We start from the raw sequence: 8,046 nt of genomic DNA, 5'->3' as shown, positions 1-8,046 counted from the left end.
ATATTTTTCTTGTTTTCTTTCCAAACACTTATCAATTATTTTGATTTTTTATCTTGTGATTGAATTGAATAAATACTTGTTGGGTTTCATCCATTAGTAAATCTATCCATATTATCATGAATCCAACTTGTTATTTCGTTCATCAAATCATGAGCGGCTAATTTCATTAGCCCGAGTTATGGGATCCATGGATTAGGGTTTGATATGATGCTAGGTATTTAAAGGATTCAAAGAGTAGTAGGACATCTTGAAATTTTGTTGCTTTAACTTGAATCTATTGGTTGTGAACAATAGGTTATCCCTTAGGCTTATTTGCTTTTAACAGAGAAATAAACTAGAGTCCGTGAATTATCAACAGGGACCCAGAAGCTACTAATCTTCTATTTAATGATTGATATCGTAATTGGATTAATCTACCTGAGATAAAATCCTATTGGAAATAGATAAGTTATCAAAGTTCGAGAGAATTAGATAATAAATTGTCTGGTGAAGTCGAGAGATAAGTTAGATAGTATTTTCTTCAGGGGTATTTTGTTGTTTCTACTTACTTCAAGAGTCTTAAGCATTACCTAGTATCTGTCAATTCCCAAAACCCATGGTGAACATAACTCCGGTCTCCCATTTATCTTTGTTACAAACACTAAAATATTGAAAGTGATATTAACTCTCTGTGAAACTTAAACCCTCATTTTTGGAAATAGTAAACTACCAGTAAAGTATTTCGTAAACAAATCAAAGTTCACACCCTATTCCCTATAGGATTCATCCCCAACCTAGTTGGGTTTTATATTGACAATGATTGCTTACACCTCTTCAAGAGTGTAGTTTGAGCATTATAAAAAATGGAGCCGTTGCCGGGGAATACGGTTGTAGACTAAAAGTTTGTGCACGAAAATTTACTGATAGTTAAGTTTCGTTGATTTATGTTTATTTGTTATTTTTGTCTATTTTAGGTGCTGTGTTGTTTATGCCAAAAACAAGAAGTTCCAGAGAACTGCTATTACCAATCAACCCGAAACCTCAGCTAATACGGAGAATGGCTGAATAACAGGAAGTAGAGAGACTAGCTGCTTTGGCCAAGGATCGGGTGAATGTGCAAAATTTAGGTTAACAAGCACGTCACCAGAACCATGATGATAAAGACTTGGGTGATGAGGAATTACTGAATCCTCAAAACCCAGAGAGAGATGAGCAAGTTACTGCACAAGTGCAGTAAAACATTAATAGAAACTGTTCAGTCCGAGGAAGATATGGTCAACAACCTATTCAATATGAGGCTCATAAAGATGATGAAGGAATGGACGGAGCTGGTGCAACGGGTGCTATCATTCCTCCACCGTTGGCACCAGGTGCAAAATTCAGCATAACAAGTACCATGATCTAATTCCTGAATCTGAGGGTTTATTTAGAGGCTTGCCTGGTGATGATCTGAACGTTCATTTGGTGAACTTCATCACTATTTGTAAATCCTTTGATAATTTGAGAGTGAGATAGAATGCAATCAGGTTGAGGTTGTTTTCGTTGTCTCTGTCTGGAGAGGCAACAATGTGGTTGAATGAACTAGAGCCTGATTCTATAACCAACTGGAGATAGTTGAAAGATGCGTTCCTAGAATGGTTCTTTCCACCCTATAGAAGAGTACAGTTGAGGGATGAAATTATTAACTTTAGATAGCTCCCGACTGAAGCATTACACAAAACCAGGGAAAGATTTAAGAAGAAACTTGTACAATGTTCAAAACACAACATAATTGACTTGCACTTGATGGAGACGTTGTACTGAGATTTTAACTCTGTGACAAAGCCGATTGTTGACAATGCTGCAGGTGGTTCATTTAATTGACATCTCTTTTCTAGATGCTTCTGACATGCTAAATAGAATAACCAAATAGAGTCGGGCTTGTCGCACTAGGGATTCTGTGGTGGCTAGCCCGACTATTGCTGGTGGTATAACTACAGAGCAACGTAGAAGGGATGAGGAATGAGATTAGGACATGGCCCATTTAAAGACGCAGATGGACTTGCTAGCCAAGCACTTACTATTTGGCAAGACTGAAATGGTTAAAATGGTGGAATCTCAGGGTACTATTTTTGCAGGTGCTGATGTAAAGGCAAACTATATAAGTAATCAGGGGGGTTTCCGAGGCAATATCTAAGGAAACCAAGGTTGGACTTTCTATAATAAGCCTGATTATAAAGATAGGGAGCAGGGACACTGGAGAAACAATATGACAGAAGTGGTTTGTATGTTCCTCCTGGAAGTCGGGATACTGCAACAACTAGTTCTGGAAAGATATCCATGGAGGACATGATGGAAAAGCTATTAAAGGGAGTTGAAGCTACCAACTCGGGGGTAACTACTATGATGAGTGAGTTTTCTACCCTAAGTCAGTTGGTTAGCTCACACTCTGCTTCTATTAACCAGTTGGAGCAATAGATGAGCCAACTTTCTGCTACACTGAACTAGAGAAAAGCTGGTAATTTAACTAGTGATACGGTTCAAAACCCACGAACTGATGGATTTTGTATGGCAATTACCACTCAAAGTGGTAAGATGTTATGTGGCCCTCCTGTGGGCGAATCTGTGGGGAATAAGGTAAGTATTGATGAATTAGAAGAAAGAATTCCAGTGGCGTCTGAGAAGCTGGATGGGTTTGTTGATATTTCAAAGAAAGAAGACAAAAAAGAAGGGGAAGTGGTATTGAAAGAAATGCCAAGACCACCACCTCCCTTTCCTCAAAGATTGAGGAAGAAACTAGATAACGAAAAATTTAGCAAATTTATGGCAATACTGAAACAACTGACAGTGAATGTGCCATTGATGAAAGCACTTGAGCAAATGCCAAATTATGCTAGATTTATAAAGGAATTGTTAACAAACAAGCAGAAGGTAAGATGTGAGCCGGTGGATAACATCTACCACTGTAGTGTTGTTTCTTCACAATCCTTAGTACAGAAAAAGCCTGACCCTGGAGCATTTACTATACCATGCACAGTTGGGTCCATGAGGTTTACCAAAGCTTTATGTGACTTAGGAGCAAGTATTAATTTGATGTCACTTGATATCTATAAGAAACTTGGATTGGGGGAACCTACCCCCACAATGATGCACCTTGTGATGGCAGATAGATCAGTGAAATGGCCAGTTGGTATATTGCATGATGTGCCGGTAAAGGTGGATGACTTTAATCTGCCTGCAGATTTTGTGATATTGGATTGTGATGTTGATTTGAGGTACCCATCATTTTGGGTAGACCACTGTTAGCCACGGGAAGAGTACTAGTTAATATGGAGCTTAATGAGCTAAGGTTCAAGTATGGAAAAAGGGAGGCCAGATTCAAAATGCATCCTCCTATGAAGCAAGTGGAGGAGATAAATATCTTCTTAGTTGTGGATGTATTTTAGAAAAATGGTAATGAGGTATCTATATTGTATCTTGACGAAGTTTGAGTAGTCGAGATAACCAAGTCGTACCGTGATGCTAAATTAGGCACTGTTTAGGAGGCAACCTAAAGTTTTAATTTTATTGCACTAATATTGTTAATTTTTGTAGATAAGAGTTGTACAAAGGAGGTGAACTGGTTGCAGTCAGCTTGAGAAGGTTGACGTTAATTTTGACGGGCTGTCACAAGTATGACAAGCCGTGAGAAATGTCGTCAAAAAAATCAAGTCAAAGCCTTACACTGTTAAGACTGATGGAAATTTTAAAGCGCCATACGATCTCTGAAGGCTTGTAAAAATTGTCGTCAAATGAGTTGGGCCCATTTTAAAAATTTGAGCTAGCCCAGTCCAACAACAACTGTTCATATTCCCGCGTACTATAGATACTTTTTTTTTCAGTTTTGGTTTTCTTTCCTTAGTGAATTATTTCCCTTCCTTTTTCAAAGTTATTTCCATCTAAGGAAAAAATTTAAAACTTTCCTTGTAAGTTGAAGCTTGAGAGTTAAGTCAAGAAACCTTCTCTTTGTCTCATTACAGTCTTCTCTCACTCATAATTCTAAGTGCTCAAAGTACATCAGCTGAGATTCGATATTCAGGTATGAGAAAAACTTCAACTTCATCTTTCTTTGGAGAAATTGTGAACTACAAGAAACCTTGGTTTCAAAGGAATGAGCTGAACCCATCAACATGTTTCAAGATCCTTCAAAAACTAGAGTTTGTAGGGTCATGCGGTATAATTTTATTGAAATTTCAGTTGAATCATATGACCTCAGTTGAAATTGAGAATAATGGTAGATGAAAAATCAAGTAAAAAGGAATTGGAAGTGGTAATTTTGTCTGACGACAACTTTTATGGCCTTGCACCCGTGTGACGTCTTTTAAAAAATGCTATCAAAAGCTGGGAAATAATGTAGATTCTGGATAAGGTTGATGATGCATTTGAAGCGCCGTCACACTTGTGACGGCAAATTTGAAAGGTCGTTAAACCTTCCAACTAAAAACAGTAATAAGGTTAAACTGAGGTGATCCTTTTCTTCTCTTGTTTGATTATGGACACTAATTGAGGATTTCTATGTTGTTGCAGAACTGAGTATGGCACCCAAGAAAAAGAATCAAACTACACCAAAAAATCTACAAAAGAGAGTGTACCTCAGCAACTTGTCAATGAGGACTCTGATTATGAAGACGACGAACCATTGCTTAGATGGACTAGAAAGAGGGATGGTCCAAAGACACCACCCCACCTAAGACTATTGAGGTGGAGGTTACTGATGATACTGAGGTAACATTCTAATCTAAGAAAGCATCAGAGAAACAAGGATCAGAACACTCTGAGCAGGAGTCTGAGGACACCGAACAATAATCTGAAAATGAGGGTTTTGAGAAGCCTGAAGCTGAAGAAACTGAGTCTGAATCACCATCATCAGAGCAGTAAGGTGATAAGGATTCTCCAGTACAGGGAACTTTGGTGAAATGTAAAAACCCCGACATTAGGAACAATGTGAGATGGCAAATCCCTGGAGCTGAAATAATCATTTGGGACGGACTTCGCAGAACAGATCGAAGAGTGCTCGAAGGCCAATTTTAGAGGAGAAGAAGATTATTACTACAGGGTTGATCAGATACCCTGAGGTGATGCAAAAACTCAAGGATTATGGCCGGAGTGGACTACTAGGGGAAGCGGTGTTTACTGTCCTTTGTTAGTCTGGGATTTCTACGCGAACTACCAGCTACTGTGGAAAATATATGCAAAGAAGGAGATAGAAATTCAGATAAGCCTCTACTAACCAAAGTTGTAGTACGTGGAGTGAGGGTGGATGTATCAGACACCACCATAAATAGGTTTCTTCATGGGCTGGCCTTCATCCTATGAGTCATGTCACCTACCTTCTATGCCTGGTTAAAGTATCAGGAAAATCAATACAAATGGCTAGCGACTCTCATAGCAGATGGGGAACCTGAGTGGCTGAATAATCCTGCAGAAAAGATAACCAAAGTGTCTCTAAATTCAGAGGAAAGATTTTGGGGGGGCTTAGTATGGATTTATCTGATACCCATCGAGGGAGACAACATATTGGGGGATGATTGAGAAATATTGGTTGCAAGCTTGATAGATAGAACTCCCTTGGATTTTGGAGCTCGCAAGACCCGATGTTGCATATTTATTCCCATGTCTAATTACTAGGTTGTATGAAGCAGCTAATGTACCTGATATTTCAGGTATTTGTGTTGAGTTACATTCCAAGAAGATCCACAACCCTATCAGAAAAGATGAAATTCAGCTGGGCTTGCGACTTGATCGAGATGTAGTTGGCGCACCAGATCCTCCAGTCACTGAGACTATTTCAGCACCAGATGTGGGGGTGCAAAGCTCTAAAGCTGTACCACCACCACCAGCATATTCAGCTCAAAAAGGTTCAATACCTCAAAGTGAGATGACTACCTCAGTTCCTCCAACAGCAACAGGTTCTGCATTTAAGCTGATTGATATCAGAAAGGTGGCTAGGCAAGCAAATTAGTATGAGGTACAACTAAAGGCCTTCGCCAAACAATTTTCTATTGCCGTGGATAAAAGAATCAAGGCTGCACTTGAACCTTTCATGACTTTGCCTGGGCGGGTGGCAAATCTAGAGAACAAATTCGATGCCCGGGCAAGAGAGATGATAGGTATTGATCTTGCGACTTTTAGGGCTACATTGGACAAAGAGGTTGGGATGCTGCAGCAGCACCAAATTATGGTGCCAATAGGATCAACCATGCATGATGTAGAGGAAGAAATTTCTATCCTTGATCTTACTGCAGATTCCCCAAAGAAAAAAAAAAGAGGAAAAGAAAGGCAATAACAAGAGAGATGAGTTGGATAGTAAAGAGGAGAGAAAAGCTAAAAAGAAAGCAAAGAAAAAGGCAAAGAAGGAAGACTTGAAAAGGCAAAGATTAGAGTCTCTGGCTGACACGAAGAAATAGAAAGCAACCATCAGAGCTAGGGTTGCAGGTGCTTCATCGAGCCGGGCTCCAGTCACTACAAAGACAAATGCTACGAGTGGGGGAAAGATAGCAGATGATGCAGTAGTAGGGTTAGAGACCCAGGATCCATAGGATTGACTGTCTTCAGGTATATCCTAACCCTTAATGCTTTTTATTTCTTAATTTTAAGTTGAGGGTGTAGGGAAACTGCTGTTGTAACATAATCTGTAGATAATTAGGAGTAGTACAAGTACTTGAGGCAGTTATCTTGTTTTGTGATTTTTGAGTACCTCTCTAGTGGTCTAATCTATTGTGTACTATATGGATTGCATCCATTGCGACCACTGTGTATCTGTTTGTGGCATTAATATGGCAAATGAATAACCTATAGAAAACAAATGCATGGAATAGATGAGTAGTGATATGCAATATACTTGTGTGCCATATGCGTGTAAGGTCTTACTTAGTTCCCATTGTGCGTTGGTCCAAAACTTGCCCAGTTAGTCATAGGATAGGCGTTAGGAAAGGATCACAGGTCGTTTTTGCATGTTAACCCATTTTAGCTTAAATGAACATCCAATTGTGATTAATATACTTTGATCCCTTTTTGAGCATAAATAGCCTAGTTCTTTCTTGTACACCTTTCACCTTCCTATTACATCACAATGAATCTATTTTGACCCTGGTCCTCCTAGGACACTGTGCACCATAACTTAGGCAAATAACCTAAGTTGAGGGTGGCTACTATAGGGGTGCGTGATGCAGTATGAGTATGAAAAGAGGTAAAAGAAGGAAAATGAATATCAAGTTAGGTGCAGTGACAAACAAAATAGGAAAAGAGAAAAACTAAAAAAGTTAATCTAATGCTTGAACAGACAGCACCCATCTTAAGCATGTTTGACAAATACAAGAGGGAGGAAAAGAAGGTCAAGATTTGAAACCCCGAGATTAAATGTAGTTCCAAGGAGGTGTAGTCACTATGAAATACCCATGAATATCATACCAGCCCTAGCCTACGTTACAAGCTTAAGAAAAGCCCTATAATGATCCTAACTGACTTGTCTGAAGAATTAGGTACAGACTATATGGGCAAGCCTATGGCATTTGATGCTCAATGTTGGAACTTCATTCTGAGAGAGTCTTATGTTCATCCCTATGTCTATACATGTGAATCTGAGTGAAAAAAAGGATTTCTTTGTTGTCAGGGCACACTACGTATGTTGGTAATAACTACTTTATTTGGATAATGTAATTTGGGTATGTGATAGGTTGTTATAGCTGAGATTTTTGCCATATCTAGATACTTATAAGTTACATGGTCATTTTCAAATACTAGACACAGTTGATTTTACTTTGATTGATCATGGATATGGTGCATGTAATTTGACCTGATAAGAGTAGTTAGCTACCGAATTGTACTTTGTATACTCCTAGTTATGTTTTGGTTGCTCGAGGACAAGCAATTATTTTAAGTTGAGGGTGTTGATGTGTGAGCATCGCCAACACATTTGAGGCTTTTAACTCAGAATAATTGCAAAGTCTTAAGCAACTTTTGTTAGTTTTGATTGTTTTTATTGTGTTAATGCAGATGTGAGTGATAGGGGAGGAAATAAAAGAAAAAAAGAACAAATCAGTTAGAATC

The sequence above is a fragment of the Capsicum annuum genome, chromosome 4 (genome assembly GCF_002878395.1).
Source record: "Capsicum annuum cultivar UCD-10X-F1 chromosome 4, UCD10Xv1.1, whole genome shotgun sequence".
In the NCBI taxonomy this organism is placed as follows: domain Eukaryota; kingdom Viridiplantae; phylum Streptophyta; class Magnoliopsida; order Solanales; family Solanaceae; genus Capsicum; species Capsicum annuum.
The sequence above is the reverse complement of the archived record's forward strand: the minus strand, read 5'-3'. Positions refer to the sequence as shown.